Source organism: Arachis ipaensis, chromosome B2, assembly GCF_059453495.1.
Source record: "Arachis ipaensis isolate K30076 ecotype BB chromosome B2, ASM5945349v1, whole genome shotgun sequence".
NCBI classification, from domain to species: Eukaryota; Viridiplantae; Streptophyta; class Magnoliopsida; order Fabales; family Fabaceae; genus Arachis; species Arachis ipaensis.
The window spans coordinates 62,441,648-62,459,472 of NC_142437.1; the positions used below are offsets into that span (position 1 = coordinate 62,441,648).

Here is a 17,825-nt window from a genome sequence, read left to right on the forward strand (position 1 = left end):
TTGCTTTGGACCTTGACTTTAATCGCTCAGTCTCAAGTTTTCACTTGACACCTTCACGCCACAAGCACATGGTTTAGCCGCTTAGGCCAGGATTTTATTCCTTTAGGCCCTCCTATTCAATGATGCTCAAAGCCTTGGATCCTTTTTATTTACCCTTGCCTTTTGGTTTTAAGGGCTATTGGCTTTTTGCTCTTGCCTTTTGGTTTAAAGAGCTTTTGGCTTTTTCTGCTTGCTTTTTCTTTTTCTTTCTCTTTTTTTTTTGCCATTTTTCTTTTCTCTTTTTTTTTTCCACAAGCTCTTCTCTATTCACTGCTTTTTCTTGCTTCAAGAATCATTTTTATGATTCTTCAGATCATCAAATAACATTTCTCCTTTTTCCTTATTCTTCAAGGGCCAACATATTTAACATTCATAAACCACAATATCAAAAGACATATGCACTGTTCAAGCATTCATTCAGAAAACAAAAAGTATTGTCACCACATCAAAATAATTAAACTAGTTTCAAGGATGAATTCGAAACCATGTACTTCTTGTTCTTTTGTTTTTAGAACATTTTTTCATTTAAGAGAGGTGATGGATTCATAGGACATTCATAACTTTAAGGCATGGACACTTAGACACTAGTGATCATATAGTGAAGACACAAACATAAATAAAACATAAAGCTCAAAAATCGAAAAATAGTAAAATAAATAGACAAGGAGATTAAGGAATGAGTCCACCTAAGTGAGGATGACGTCTTCCTCTTCTTGAAGAACCAATGGTGCTTTTGAGCTCCTCTATGTCTCTTCCTTGCTTTTGTTGCTCCTCCCTCACAGCTCTTTGATCTTCTCTAATCTCATGGAGAATGATGGAGTGCTCTTGGTGTTCCACCCTTAGTTGTCCCTTGTTGGAACTTAATCCTCCTAGGGAGTTATTGATTTGCTCCCAATAGTTTTGTGGAGGGAAGTGCATCCCTTGAGGTATCTCAGGGACTTCATGGTGGGGAATTTCCTCATGCTCTTGTTGAGGTCCATGATCTCTTGTTTGCTCCATCCTTTTCTTAGTGATGGGCTTGTCCTCTTCAATGAGGATGTCTCCCTCTATGTCAATCCCAGCCGAACTGCAGAGGTGGCAAATGAGGTGAGGAAAGGCTAACCTTGCCAAAGTAGAGGACTTGTCAGCCACCTTGTAGAGTTCTTGAGGTATGATCTCATGAACTTTCACTTCCTCCCCAATCATGATACTATAGATCATGATGGCCCGATCTATAGTAACTTTAGACCGGTTGCTAGTAGGAATGATTGAGCGTTGAATAAACTCCAACCATCCTCTAGCTACGGGCTTAAGGTCCAGACTTCTCAATTGAACCGGCTTGCCTCTTGAGTCAATTTTCCATTGAGCTCCTTCCACACATATGTCCATGAGGACTTGGTCCAACCTTTGATCAAAATTGACCCTTCTAGTGTAGGGGCATGCGTTTTCTTCCATCATTGGCAAGTTAAACGCTAGCCTTACATTTTTCGGACTGAAATCTAAGTATTTCCCCCGAACCATGGTGAGCCAATGCTTTGGATTCGGGTTCACACTTTGATCATGGTTCCTAGTGATCCATGCGTTCGCATAGAACTCTTGAACCATTAAGATCCCGACTTGTTGAATGGGGTTGGTGAGAACTTCCCAACCTCTTCTTTGGATCTCAAGTCGGATCTCCGGATACTCATTCTTTTTGAGCTTGAAAGGAACCTCAGGGATCACTTTCTTCTTGGCCACAACTTCATAGAAGTGGTCTTGATGGACCTTTGAGATGAATCTCTCCATCTCCCATGACTCAGAGGTAGAAGCAATTGCCTTCCCTTTCCTCTTTCTTGAGGATTCTCTGGCCTTTGGTGCCATTGATGGTTATGGAAAAACAAAAAGCAATGCTTTTTACCACACCAAACTTAAAATGTTTGCTCATCCCCGAGCAAAAGAAGAAAGAAAGAAGGAGAAGAAGAAAAAGAATGGAGGAGAGGGAGAGGGGTGTGTATTCGGCCAACGGAAGAAGAAAGGGTTGTGTTGTGTGAAAATGAAGAAGGAATGAGGGGTTTATATAGGGGTGGGATGGGATTTAGGGTTCGGCCATTAGGGTTGGGTTTGGGAGGGAAAATAGTTTGAATTTTGAAGGTAGGCGGGGTTTTTTGGGGAAGAGAGGATAGATGTGAGTGGTGAAGAGGTGATGGGGAAGAGTGATTGAGGTGATTGGTGAAGGGTATTTGGGGAAGAGAGTTATGAAAAGGTGTGAAGAGGAGAGAAGAAAAGGTAGGGATCCTGTGGGGTCCATAGATCCTGAGGGGATCCTATGGGGTCCACAGATCAAGTGGGTCAAGGACTTAACATCCCTGCTCCAATTAGGCGTGTAAAACGCCCTTGCTGTGCAATCCTGGCGTTTAACGCCAGACTGCTGCTTATTTCTGGCGTTAAACGCCCAAATGAAGCCTGTTTCTGGCGTTTAATTCCAGGTAGATGCTTGTTTCTGGCGTTAAACGCCAGAATGCTCCTCCTCCAGGGTGTGCTGTTTTTAATGCTGTTTTTCATTCTGTTTTTGATTTTTCAGTAGTTGTTGAAACTCCACATGATCATCAACCTAATAAAACACGAAATAACAAAATAAAAATAAAATAGATATGATTAAATAACATTGGGTTTCCTCCCAACAAGCGCTTCTTTAATGTCAATAGCTTGACAGTGAGCTCTCATGGAGCCTCACAGATAATCAGAGCAAGGTTGGAATCTCCCAACACCAAACTTAGAGTTTGAATGTGGGGGTTCAACACCAAACTTAGAGTTTGGTTATGGCCTCCCAACACCAAACTTAGAGTTTGACTGTGGGGGCTTTGGTTGACTCTACAGTGAGAGAAACTTTTCATGCTTCCTCTCCATGGTTACAGAAGGAGAACTTTGAGTCTTAAACACAAGGTAGTCCTCATTCAATTGAAGGACCAACTCTCCTTTGTCCACATCAATCACAGCTTTTGCTGTGGCCAGGAAGGGTCTTCCAAGGATGATGGATTCATCCTCATCCTTCCCAGTGTCTAGGATTATGAAATCAGCAGGGATGTAAAGGCCTTCAACCTTTACTAACACATCCTCTACTTGTCCATAAGCCTGTTTTCTTGAGTTGTCTGCCATCTCTAATGAGATTCTGGCAGCTTGCACCTCAAGGATTCCTAGTTTCTCCATTACAGAGAGTGGCATTAAGTTTATTCCTGACCCCAGATCACACAGAGCCTTCTCAAAGGTCATGGTGCCTATGTCACAGGGTATTAAGAATTTACCAGGATCCTGTTTCTTTTGAGGTAGAGTTTGCTGAACCAAGGCATTTAGTTCCTTGATGAGCAATGGAGGTTCATCCTCCCAAGTCTCATTGCCAAATAATTTGGCATTCAGCTTCATGATTTCTCCTAAATATTGAGCAACTTGTTCTTCAGCAATGTCTTCATCTTCTTCAGAAGATGAATAGTCATCAGAGCTCATGAATGGTAAAAGGAGGTTCAATGGAATCTCTATAGTCTCTAGATGAGCTTCAGATTCCTTTGGTTCCTCAAAGGGAAACTCTTTATTGGTTACTGAGTGTCCCAGGAGGTCTTCCTTATTAGGATTCACGTCCTCCTCCTCCTCTCTGGGTTCAGCCACACCAAGCAAGGTAATGGCCTTGCACTCTCTTTTTGGATTCTCTTCTGTATTGCTTGGGAGAGTACTAGGAGGAGTTTCAATGACTCTTTTACTCAGCTGGCCCAATTGTGCCTCCAAATTTCTAATGGGGGACCTTGTTTCATTCATAAAACTTAGAGTTGCCTTAGATAGATCAGAGACTATATTTGCTAAGCTAGATGGATTCTGCTCAGAATTCTCTGTCTGTTGCTGAGTAGATGATGGAAAAGGCTTGCTACTGCTAAACCTGTTTCTTCCACCATTATTAAAGCCTTAGTGAGGCTTTTGTTAATCCTTCCATGAGAAATTTGGATGATTTCTCCATGAGGGATTATAGGTGTTTCCATAAGGTTTACCCATGTAATTCACCTCTGCTATTGCAGGGTTCTCAGGATCATAAGCTTCTTCTTCAGAAGATGCCTCTATAGTACTGTTGGATGATTCCTTCAATCCATTTAGACTCTGAGAGATCATATTGACTTGCTGAGTCAATATTTTGTTCTGAGCCAATATGGCATTCAGAGTATCAATTTCAAGAACTCCCTTCCTCTGAGGTGTCCCATTACTCACAGGATTCCTTTCAGAAGTGTACATGAACTGGTTATTTGCAACCATGTCAATGAGTTCTTGAGCTTCTGCAGGCGTTTTCTTTAGGTGAATGGTCTAATGACATCTTTGATAACTCAGACAGACCATCATAGAATATATCCAGGATGGTCCATTCTGAAAGCATGTCAAAAAGACACTTTTTGGTCAGTTGCTTATATCTCTCCCAAGCTTCATAGAGGGATTCACCTTCTTTCTGTCTGAAGGTTTGAACATCCATTCTAAGCTTACTAAGCTTTTGAGGAGGAAATAACTTGGCTAAGAAAGCCGTGACCAGCTTATCCCAAGAGTTCAGGCTATCTTTATGTTAAGAGTCCAACCATATTCTAGCTCTGTCTCTTACAGCAAACGGGAAAAGCATAAGCCTGTAGACCTCGGAATCAACCCCATTGGTCTTAACAATATCACAGATTTGCAAGAATTCAGTTAAGAACTGAAAAGGATCTTCTGATGGAAGTCCATGAAACTTGCAATTCTGTTGCATCAGAGAAACTAATTGAGGCTTTAGCTCAAAATTGTTTGCTCCAATGGCAGGGATTAAGATGCTTCTTCCATGTAAGTTGGAATTTGGTGTAGTAAAGTCCCCAATCAAATTCCTTGTATCTCCACCATTATTATTATTTTCGGCCATGTCTCCTTCTTTTTCGAAAATTTCTGTCAGGTTTTCTCCAGAGAGTTGTGCTTTAGCTTCCCTTAGCTTCCTCTTCAAAGTCCTTTCAGGTTCAGGGTCAGCTTCAACAAGAATGTTCTTATCCTTGTTCCTGCTCATATGAAAAAGAAGAGAATAGAAAAGAAAATATGGAATCCTCTATGTCTACAGTATAGAGATTCCTTTATGTGAGTAGAAAAAGAGGAGAATAGAAGAAGGAAAAGAGAAAGATTCGAAGATTAATTAAAATAAAATAAAAATATTTTTGTTTTTATTTTAAATATTAATTAGAATTCAAAAATTAAATGAAATAAAGATAAAAATTAATGTTAAAATTCAAAAATTTTAAAAAGAAAAACGAAATTAAATTAAATTTTAAAACAATTAGTTAATTAAAAAGGAATTTTGAAAAAGGGGTTAGTAATTTTCGAAAACTGGAGAGAGAGAAGTAGTTAGGTAGTTTTGAAAAAGATAAGAATCAAACAAAAAGATAAGATTAATTGAAAAAGATTTGAAAATCAATTTTGAAAAGATGAGAAGTTAGAAGAGATTTTGAAAATTGATTTTTGAAAAAGATATGATTGAAATGATTGAAATTATTTTGAAAAAGATTTGATTGAGAAGATATGATTGCAATTTATTTAAAAAAAAAAAGATATGATTGAAAAGATATGATTGAAGAAGAAATTAAAAAGATTTGATTTTGATAAAGATTTTGAAATAAGTAATCAAAAAGATATGATTGAAAATTAAAAAGATATGATTTTGAAAAGTAAAGTTGATTACTTGACTAACAAGAAACAAAAAGATATGATTTTAAAATTTAAAGATTGAACCTTTCTTAATAGGCAAGTAACAACTTGAAATTTTTGAATCTAAAAATTAAATGTTAGTGAGATTTTCGAAAATATGAAGTAAGAATAGGAAAAAGATTTTGAAAATCAAAATTCTTTTTTTAAAATTTCGAAAAATATATATAAAAATAAATGAAAAAAATTTGATTTTTGAAACATATTTGAAAAGATAGAATTTTGAAATTGAAATTTATGAGTAAAACAAGGAAAGATATATTTTTGATTTTTGAATTTTTAATGATGAGAGAGAAAAATACTAAATTGAAACAAAACATAAAAATTATGAATCAAAGCAACTAATGCATGCAAGAACACTATGAATGTCAAGATGAACACCAAGAACACTTTGAATGTCAAGATGAACACCAAAAACTTATTTTTGAAAATTTTTAAGAAATGAAAAATATGCAAAACACCAAACTTAGAAATTTTCAATAATTAGACACTAACAAATCAAAAATGCATATGAAAAATAAGAAAAGACACAAAACATAAAAATGCAAAGATCAAACAAAGCAAATCATCAAGAACAACTTGAAGATTATGAAGAACAAATGCATGAGTTTTCAAAAATTTAAGAAAAGTTAAAAGCATGCAATTGACATCAAACTTACAATTAGACACTAGACTAAAACAAGAAACATAAAATTATTTTTAATTTTATGATTTTATAATTTTTTTTTGGATTTTTCGAAAATTATTTTGGGAAAAACGAAAAAGAAGAAAAAAAATTTTTTTTTTGTATTTTTCAAAATAAGAAATAAAAAGCTTAAAATTAAAATAAAATTACCTAATCTGAGCAACAAGATGAACCGTCAGTTGTCCAAACTCAAACAATCCCCGGCAACGGCGCCAAAAACTTGGTGCACGAAATTGTGATCATCAACAATGGCGCCAAAGACTTGGTGCTCTCAAATGTGAATCACACTTTGTCACAACTTCGCACAACTAACCAGCAAGTGCACTGGGTCGTCCAAGTAATAAACCTTACGTGAGTAAGGGTCGATCCCAAGGAGATTGTCGGCCTAAAGCAAGCTATGGTCACCTTGTAAATCTCAGTCAGGCAGATTCAAATGGTTTTAGAGATTTGATAATTAAAAGATAAATAAAACGTAAAATAAAGATAGAGATACTTATGTAATTCATTGGTGAGAATTTCAGATAAGCGTATAGAGATGCTTTTGTTCCTCCTGAACCTCTGCTTTCCTGCTGTCTTCATTCAATCCTTCATACTCCTTTCCATGGCAAGCTTTATGTTGGGCATCACCGTTGTCAATGGCTACATCCCGTCCTCTCTGTGAAAATGGTCCAATGCGCTGTCACTGCATGGCTAATCATCTGTCGGTTCTTGATCATACTGGAATAGGATTTACTTTCCTTTTATGTCTGTCACTACGCCTAGCACTCGCGAGTTTAAAGCTCGTCACAGCCATCCCTTCCCAGATCCTACTCGGAATACCACAGACAAGGTTTAGACTTTCCGGATCTCAGGAATGGCCATCCATGGGTTCTAACTTATACCACGAAGATTCTAATATCTCGGACTCGGTCCCCTGTATTAGATATCTAAGAGATACTCATTCTGTCTCGTCTTCATGTAGAACAGAAGTGGTTGTCAGACACACGTTCATAGGTGAGAATGGTGATGAGCATCACATAATCATCACATTCATCATGTTCTTGGGTGCGAATGAATATCTTAGAATAGGAATAAGCTTGAATTGTATAGAAAAACAATAGTACTTTGCATTAATACTCAAGGAACAGCAGAGCTCCACACCTTAATCTATGGTGTGTAGAAACTCTACCGTTGAAAATACATAAGTGATAATGGAGTTCATTGGTCTCGGCCCCAGAGGGGAACCGGAGTAACCAAGACCTCAAATACAATAATAAAGAGTCCTATTTATACTAAACTAGTTACTAAGGTTTACAGAAATGAGTAAATGATACAGAAATCCACTTCCGGGGCCCACTTGGTGTGTGCTTGGGCTGAGCATTGAGCTTTACACGTGTAGAGGCTTCTCTTGGAGTTGAACGCCAGTTTGTAACCTGTTTCTGGCGTTTAACTCCACTTTGCAACCTGTTTTTGGCGTTTAACTCCAGAATGCAACATGGAACTGGCATTGAACGCCAGTTTGCGTCATCTAAACTCGAGCAAAATATAGACTATTATATATTTCTGGAAAGCCCTGGATGTCTACTTTCCAACGCAATTAAGAGCGCGTCATTTGGAGTTCTGTAGCTCCAGAAAATCCACTTTGAGTGCAGGGAGGTTAGAACCCAGCAGCATCTACAGTCCTTCTTCAACCTCTGAGTCTGATTTTTGCTCAAGTCCCTCAATTTCAGTCAGAAATTACTTGAAATCATAGAAAAACACACAAACTCATAGTAAAGTCCAGAAATGTGATTTTTATTTAAAAACTAATAAAAATATATTAAAAACGAACTAAATCATACTAAAAACTATGTAAAAACAATGCCAAAATGCGTATAAATTATCCGCTCATCATCTATGGTCATTAATGTTAACCCACATGGATAAGCATTTGATCATTTCACATAAAAAGCAATGCATGTACTGCCGCTAGTGACACCAAACAGATTCTAAAATTGAAAGGTTAAGGTTGGTTTGGTATTTAAGCAAATGGAAATGAGCAGTATGTCCATGTTGTTGCAAATGAGCATGCTATGCACTTGCAAGATGCATCAAACTGAATAAGTTTCAGCTTGTAATTGCAGTTTGATGTGTCAGTATGAATAATCAAGTAAGTGCTCAGCTAACAGTGCATTTAATGGAATCTAATATGCATAAGAGCAGAATACCAGCAGAAGTGACCAAGCTATAAGTTTCAGGTTCACAATGGTGTTCAAGCAGAAATGCAGAGTGCACAAACAATTCCATATCAGGTAGCAGTTATATTTAACAGAATGTGTTGCACAAGCATGAAGTAAGAATGCAGAATGGAAAGAAAACCAAAAAAAAAAACTATGGTGATCAATCATAGAAAGTTAGTCAAAAATCCCATTCAAGCATTTCAATAAGCATAGAATGTGCAAAATTCAGCAGCAGCAAGCATAGCTCAATACACATGGCAGCAGTAAGCGTTCAAATAAGAACAGCAACATCATCCAGTCCAGAGAACAAATAAAAAAGACTCAGCCTGCATCACATATATTCAATCCAAAAAACAAAAGTCATCTATCCGAATACCACCTAGTAACTAGAACAGAAACTAAAAGCATTATTAAAAAGAGGCAGTAAAGTAAAGCAGAAAAGAAATGGAACAGGGGGAAGGGGAAACAGGGGTCAAACCTGCAATGTAGAGGAGAAGGGATTGGAGGAAGGTGAGGGCGGGACGGAGGGGAGTGCAGCGGCACAGGGAACCACTGCTGCTGGTGGTTGCTCGGTGGACAGAGAGGCGCGACCTAGGGTTGGCACGGAGCAGGGCAGCGCGAACAGGGAGAGGGGAAGAGCAATGTAGGAGGGAGAGAGAAGAAGAAAGAAAGAAGAGAGGAGAGAGAAGGAGTGTGCGGTGGCGATGACGGGGCGGTCGCCGGCGGTGGTTGGTTGTGGGATGGAGGGAGGTGAGGGATTGGGCGAGTGTGTGTTCAGGGAAGGAGAAGAAGGGGTTGGAGAGAAGTGAGGAGATGAAGCGCGAGCCCCTGATCTTTTTGAATTAACGTTCGAAAAGTGACCTGTGCAGACGCACAAGGTCGTGTGCGGACGCATACAGGGGAGAAAGAAGGGGTATGCGCACGCACAAAGTCGTGCGAGCGCTGCGAAAAGGAGGTGAAACGCAACCTGTGCGGGTGCACAAAGAGTGTGCGGACCCACAGAAGAGGGAAAAGTTTGGGTGCATACACACAGCTTATGCGTGCGCTGCGACCAAGGGGTGTTGTTCAAGCTGCGCGAGCGCACAGAGGGTGTGCGTTCGCACAACGGATTTTTTTTAGGATGGATGTGTGTGACCGCACGCATGGTGTGCGGACGCACAAAAGAATGAAAAGAGAGGGGGTGTGCACACGCACAAGCCTTGCGTGTGCTGCGAACAGAGGAGGCTTTTGGGGGTGTGCATGCACACACGGCTGTGCGGATGCATAGGGATAGAAAATAGGGGCGCTGTGCGCGCGCACAGGTCTGTGCGGACGCACAGATCTCTGTTCCTGCAACAAAAATTTTGGCTTTAAGGCATCAAACTTGACATCCCAAATAGGTTTTCAAGTTCCAAAACATCACAAAAATCCCAAAAACACCTTATTTTACTAAAACCACTCAACAAACATCAAAATAAAACAACCAACCAAGCAAACTAACCCATTATTCATGAAACAAAAGCTAAAAGAGAGAAGGTTAGAAGGATATTTCCATGGTGGGGTGTCTCCCACCTAGCACTTTGGTTTATAGTCCTAAGTTGGACTTGGTGAGGAGATCCTTGCTAGGGCGGTTTATGCTTCCACTCCTCCTTGAATCTCCAACCAAGTTTGCTATTGATTCGACCTCCGGGGTCCCAATTAAAATGCATCAAACTCATAAGAGACTTCAAGCTAGTAGCGAGGATCCTTAAGTATTGATTCTTGAAATTAATGCCCGGATCCCATACTTGAGTTCCTCTATCACTATTGATATGCTTGTGCACTCTCCGAAATCCACTAAAGTGACTCTTGCACCAAAATTGAGCTCCAAATGTTGGATTGGCTCTGTTGATGAACTTCCCATTTCTTAGCCAATCAACATTCTTCTCTTCACCAACCACTACTCCAAGAAAGGTTTGAAGTTGGCCATCCGTTTCTAAAATGACATATTGATGTGGGTGATAAACCACTATTTCATGGTTTATCTTGTGCTCAATTGAGTGGTTTTTATCAACTCTTTACACACTTATTCATACTATTTGCATGGTTTTACATTTGCCTTCCTAATTATGTGCTTTGATTGAAAACATGCTTCTTTGGCCTTTATATTACTAATATTAATCCTCTCTTATCACCATTAGATGCCTTGATATGTGTGTTAAGTGATTTCAGAGATTACAGGGCAGGAATGGCTCAGAGGATGGAAAGAAAGCATGCAAAAGTGGAAGGAATACAAGAAGTTGGAGAAACTGCTAAGCTATCCAGCCTGACCTCTTCGCACTCAAACGGCTATAACTTTAGCTACAAAGGTCCAAACGACGCAGTTCCAGTTGCATTGGAAAGCTAACGTCCGGGGCTTCAATTTGATATATAATATGCCATAGTTTCCCTGAAGCTATGCGACGCGACCGTGTGCTCTATGCGGCCGCGTCGCAGTGACAAAAATCAGTGTGTTTAAATTCGCAACCAGCAATTTCTGGGCTGTTTCTGACCCAGTTTGCGGCTCAGAAAACACAGATTAGAGGATATAAAGTGGGGGAATGCATCTATTCATGAACACGCTTTCACATTCACAATTTTAGGAGTAGATGTAGTTTTTAGAGAGAGAGGTTCTCTCCTCTCTCTTAGGATTAGGATTTAGGACTTCTCTTAGTTTTAGAAGTGACTCTCAATCCCAGGTTCTTTATTTTTATTTATTTTCCCAATTTAATTCATGAACTCTTCCATGTTACATATGATTTTCTTTGAATTAATATTATTTGAGGTATTTCAGTTATTATTGCTTTCTTTTATTTACATGATTATTGCTTCCCATATGAAGGCATTTTTATTCCAGTAGATTTACTTTTTCCCTTTTGGTTTTGGTTAAGAAATCAGTAACTCAGGAGTTATCCAATTGAACAGCATAATTGATAATTTTTATCTTGCCAATTGAATTGAACTTCAATAATCCCAATCTTTTCTTAGGAAATAAATAGGATTCGAAGATCAAACCAATTTGTCCCTTGACTTTCCTTTGCTTTAGTAAAGGTTAACTAAGTGGAATTAAGATTCAACTTTCATTATTATTGATAAGGATAACTAGGATAGGACCTCTAATTTCTTATACCTTGCCAAGAGTTTATTTTACAGTTATTATTATTTTATTTTACTTGTCATTCAACATACTTTTTACCTTGATCCAAAACCCCAATTTACAACTCATAATCAATAATAAGAACATACCTCCCTGCAATTCCTTGAGAAGACGACCCAAGGTTTAAATACTTGGTTATTAATTTTAAAGGGGTTTGTTACTTGTGACAACCAAAACGTTTACACAAAAGGGATTTTTGTTGGTTTAGAGACTATATCTACAACGCGGCTGTTTTTATGACATTTTTTACTAGCAAAAATCCTTAACGTCAAAATGGCGCCGTTGCCGGGGAATTACAAACGTGTGCCTTATTATTGGTTATTGTAAATATTTGCTTTTTGATTTGTTTTTTTATTTTTATTTTTATTTTTTTTTTGCTTTTTCATAAATTAAGAGGTTATTGGTTTTTATTTTAAAATTTTTATCTTATCTTATCTTATTTCAAAAAAATCAAATTTCAAAATTCAATTTTAAAAAATTTTCAAAATTCAAATTTAAAAATTTTCAAATTTCAAATTTCAAAAATTCAAATTTCAAAAATTTAAAAATTCAAAATTTCAAAATTTAATTTTCAAATTCAAAATTTAAATAACCTTTTAATTTAAATTTGTTTTTATTTTTGTTTTTAATTTTTATTTGCTACTATGAACTCTCACCCCTCTCGCTTCAAGTTTGATTCCAATGTTGTTGTTAGGAATGGACACTATAATGAGAACCGGCATCAAGGTTGGAAGAATCAAAGATGGGAGGAGCCACAAGGATTTAATCAACCCTCATGGCAACAACCACCTCCAATGGACTATCAACAACCATTCTGTGATGCATATCAAGGCAATGGCTATGGTGAGCGCTCTTTTAATTATCAACAACCACCACCATACGCCTATGAACCCCCTCCTCAACATAACTTTGGACCACCAAACTCACAAGCCCCTTTCCGCGATTCACCTCTATATGACCTTAACCCTCAACCACCATACCAACCACCTTATGAGCCATATGAACCATATATAGAACCACCCCAATTCCTACCCAACTACTCATAAGAACCACCACTTCAATATTCACCATCTCCATATCCATCAATCCAAGAGCACTATGATCCTATTCACCACTTACATGCCTAGTTTGGGATCCCGGAGGCCATTGGAATCACAAACATTGGTGGAGATTTTTGGATGAATACAAGCATAAGCCACCATAACAGGAAGCTCATCAAATGTCCAACTTAAGGACTTTAACTAAAAGTGCTAGGTGGGAGACAACCCACCATGGCATGATCGTTCCTTTTTCATTTTTAGTTAGTTTTATTTGTTTTCGAGTTTTATTTTATTTTATTGAACCTGGAGTTTTGCATCACATTCATATTAACACTGCATTCTGCATTTTTCATGCATTAAAAAAAAAAAAGAGAGAATCGCACGTGACGCGACCGCGTCACCCACGCGTCCGCGTCACCAGTGCATTGGGAAGAAAGAAAATTGAACAGAGAGTCACGCGAGAGCGTGGCTCGAGGCGTGCCAATGGCACAAATTACCCCACGCGACCGCGTCATATGGGAATAATGGCCTCCCACACGACCGCGTGCCCCACGCGGCCGCGTGACCAAGATTTCGACGTAATAATGGTGCACAGCCGAAAGTTGTGCTAGAGTGGTGCTGGACTGGCGCTGGACGCGCAGTCCATCTCACGCGACCGCGTGCCCCACGCGGCCGCGTCATATCCTTCTGAAAGCCCACTCATGCGATCGCATGCCCCACGTGATCGCGTCACCCAATATTTGGCAACTAATGATTTTGAACAGAGAGTTGTGCGAGTGCGAGGCTACCCTCGCGCCAGTAGCATAAAACGGGTCACGCGACCGCATGACTGACGTGACCGCGTCAATCAGTTTAAGCGCAAGTCGCGCGACCGCGTGCCCCACGCGACCGCGTCGCTTGCACCGCACAGCTTATCCTAATTTGCCAAATATCTTATCTTTTCTTCTCCAAATCCTTATTTTTCTTAACTTTTCTAATCCTAATTTCTTCTATCTTTTCTTCTTTCTTTCTTACTTTATTTCTTTCCCTTCTCATTCTTCTTATCTTTTATTTTATTTTATTTTATTTATTTACATACTTTCATTCATTGCATTTTAATTTTGTGCATGTTTTTATTTTTTTTCATTGGTGTTAAAAAATTTTCTTATTCAACTGTTACATCTTTTCTTGAATTACTTTGGTGCTTTGTAACTTGTTTTACACTGTGGGATGATATTAATTATCTGCCAATGCCAATCTTTTATGATACTTGCACTTCATTTGCATTGACATGAACTTACATTGTCTTTCATTACCCACTCTCTCCTCCCATTGTTGCAAATTTTTGCACTCTTGATCTGCCATGTACTTCTACTGTTTTCTCACTTGCATGTTGTAGCTACCATGTAATTGAGACCCTTATTATCTGGCATTAACACCCATATTTTATTTACTTTCTATCTTTATTTTGGGTTACTTTTCTTCTTTTCCCTCTTCTTTCAGGATGGCCACCACAAAGGGAGAGGAAAAGCTTCTTAATGGGAGAGACAAACAAGTTCCTACGCATATTCCTTGATGAGAAAAGCATCAGTTGAAGCAACCCGTCCACTTGCACGTCTTAGCATGCACCGAGGACGGTGCAATCTTTTAGTGTGGGGAGGTCGATACCGATCTCCATAGGTTAGTACTTTCCTGTCTCAACACCAATGTTTAAATTTTCTTTGTAATTAGTTGTTGCATTTGCATGTTTGTTTGATTTTGTGCATATTTTACCACTTGGTTGAAAATAATATTTTCTTTTTCAAGAAACCTTTTAGAACATTTCACTAATTTGAATAAAATTTAATGTTACACTTGTTTGAAGAGATATTATACTGGAACATGATTTTTGAGCTAAAGAACACACAACCTGTGAGATTTTGAGCTTATTTACATGGTTACATTATTTAACCATAAATATTTTATTCCTGTGTGTTCCCTTCTCTATGATTGTAATCTATATTTTGTTCCAATCTATATGTCCATTATTTAGTGTATTTACATGCTTGCATATGATTGAGGCCATTATTTGATTTTAGCTCAGTTATCCCAAATAAGCCTACCTTTTAAATCACCCTTGTCAGCCACTTTGAGCCTTTTAATCCTCTCTTGTTCTGTATTTTACTACATCACTAGCCTTAAAGTAGAAAAATAATTAAATATCCCAATTGAATCTTTGGTTAGCTTAAGATAGGGATTGTCCATCAACTAAGTGTGGGGAAATTGTGGGAACATGGGTTAAGAAGGGAATGTATCATGTTTCTAATTTATTTGAATATTGGGAATTTGGGAACCTACTCATGAAAAAAAAAACCAAAATAGAAAAATAATGGAGAATCCATATGCATTGATAAGTTATGTTTGCTTTTATGATTCAAAAAAAAAAGAGAAAAAGAGAAAAAGAAAAAAGATATATATATAATATAAATAAATAAATAAGGGGACAAAATTACCCCAATGTTAAGTCAATGAAAAATCAATGCACATGTGATAAATTAAAAAGAAAATGTTGATACATGAGTATATGATGTAAAAGTGGGAATTTTGGGCTGCTAAGCATGAATTAGAATTATATAGAGTATATGTATCTTAGGTGAAAGCTTAGGTTAATTAAAGATTCAATTTATAAAGCTCACTTAGCCATATACATATACCCTTACCCTTACCTTAGCCCCATTACAACCTTGAAAAGACCTCATGATGTTTGCATTGGTATATTAAATATTGTTGATTGGTTAGATGAAGAACAAAGTTTAGAAAGCATGATTAGAGAAGAGTAGAGTGATTGACCCTAGACACTTGAGAGTTAGAGTGATATACACTACCAGTAAAGGTTCGATGCTCAATTCCTTGTTCCCTGCTTTCATGAGCTCTCTTCTTACAAGTTTACTTGCTTTTTATTGTATGATTTGAATTAGTGAAATCTGATTTATGTTTGTCTTGAAAAGCTTATCTACTTTTAACCAAGTAGGTAGAAACATTTTGTATGTAGTTGCATTCATATAGATAGGTTGCATTTCATATTAATTTACCATTCCTCTTCATCTTTATAGCTTCTCTTGAGCTTAGAAAGAGGACATGCTATTGTTTAACTGTGGGGAGGTTGATAAACCACTATTTCATGGTTTATCTTGTGCTCAATTGAGTGGTTTTTATCAACTCTTTACCCACTTATTCATACTATTTGCATGGTTTTACATTTGCCTTCCTAATTATGTGCTTTGATTGAAAACATGCTTCTTTGGCCTTTATATTACTAATATTAATCCTCTCTTATCACCATTAGATGCCTTGATATGTGTGTTAAGTGATTTCAGAGATTACAGGGCAGGAATGGCTCAGAGGATGGAAAGGAAGCATGCAAAAGTGGAAGGAATACAAGAAGTTGGAGAAACTGCTAAGCTGTCCAGCCTGACCTCTTTGCACTCAAACGGCTATAACTTTAGCTACAAAGGTCCAAACGACACGGTATCAGTTGCATTGGAAAGCTAACGTCCGGGGCTTTGATTTGATATATAATATGCCATAGTTTCCCTGACGCTAGGTGACGCGACCGCATGCTCCATGCGACCACGTCGCAGTGACAAAAATCAGCGTGTTTGAATTCGCAATCAGCGAATTCTGGGCTATTTCTGACCCAGTTTGCAGCCCAAAAAACACAGATTAGAGGCTATAAAGTGAGGAATGCATCCATTCATGAACACGCTTTCACATTCACAATTTTAGGAGTAGATGTAGTTTTTAGAGAGAGAGGTTCTCTCCTCTCTCTTAGGATTAGGATTTAGGACTTCTCTTAGTTTTAGGAGTGACTCTCAATCCCAGGTTCTTTATTTTTATTTATTTTCCCAATTTAATTCATGAACTCTTCCATGTTACATATGATTTTCTTTGAATTAATATTATTTGAGGTATTTCAGTTATTATTGCTTTCTTTTATTTACATGATTATTGCTTCCCATATGAAGGCATTTTTATTCCAGTAGATTTACTTTTTCCCTTTTGGTTTTGGTTAAGAAATCAGTAACTCAGGAGTTATCCAATTCAACAGCATAATTGATAATTGTTATCTTGCCAATTGAATTGAATTTCAATAATCCCAATCTTTTCTTAGGAAATAAATAGGATTCGAAGATCAAACCAATTTGTCCCTTGGCTTTCCTTTGCTTTAGTAAAAGTTAACTAAGTGGAATTAAGATTCAACTTTCATTATTATTGATAAGGATAACTAGGATAGGACCTCTAATTTCTTATACCTTGCCAAGAGTTTATTTTACAGTTATTATTATTTTCTTTTACTTGTCATTCAACATACTTTTTACCTTGATCCAAAACCCCAATTTACAACTCATAATCAATAATAAGAACATACCTCCCTGCAATTCCTTGAGAAGACGACCCGAGGTTTAAATACTCGGTTATCAATTTTAAAGGGGTTTGTTACTTGTGACAACCAAAACGTTTGCACGAAAGGGATTTTTGTTGGTTTAGAGACTATATCTACAACGCGACTGTTTTTATGACATTCTTTACTGGCAAAAATCCTTAACGTCAGTGGGTCTAGAAATCTTGTTAGAGAAGTCTTCGCCCGCTCAATTTGTTCTTGCACAACTATCTCCACCTCTTGGCAACTAATATTTTTTTCAATCTCTTTTGAATCTTCTTCATCATCACTCAAGTCAAAAATTGGAGGTTGTGTGAAGTCCACATCAACATCTCCTTCCAAATCCATTAATGGAGGTTCATGAAGGTCATAGAAGGAATTACCCAAGTTGTACAAAAAATCTTGAATGATGGAATCCTCTCGATCAATTCCTATCCACTCTTTATTTATGTCCTCTCGCACTTCATGTGGTGACTTGCCATCTTCTACTTGATTTTGCAATTCTTCTTCCACTCCACACTTTTCACTTGGTCCCACACATTCATCCACTAGAGTTTTTTGCTTGTGGCATGAACGCAATGAAGCTAAATGACCCAAAGCCTTGGCTAAG

The 17,825-nt window shown here is 37.8% G+C and overlaps 1 non-coding gene across 1 annotated transcript; it reads left to right on the forward strand.

The window, feature by feature from the left end:
• Window positions 1-4,402: 4,402 nt before the first annotated feature.
• LOC148574108 (small nucleolar RNA R71) lies at window positions 4,403-4,510 on the forward strand. The gene has a single exon (XR_015906012.1). It is a non-coding gene; the product is annotated as a small nucleolar RNA R71 (small nucleolar RNA).
• Window positions 4,511-17,825: the final 13,315 nt, after the last annotated feature.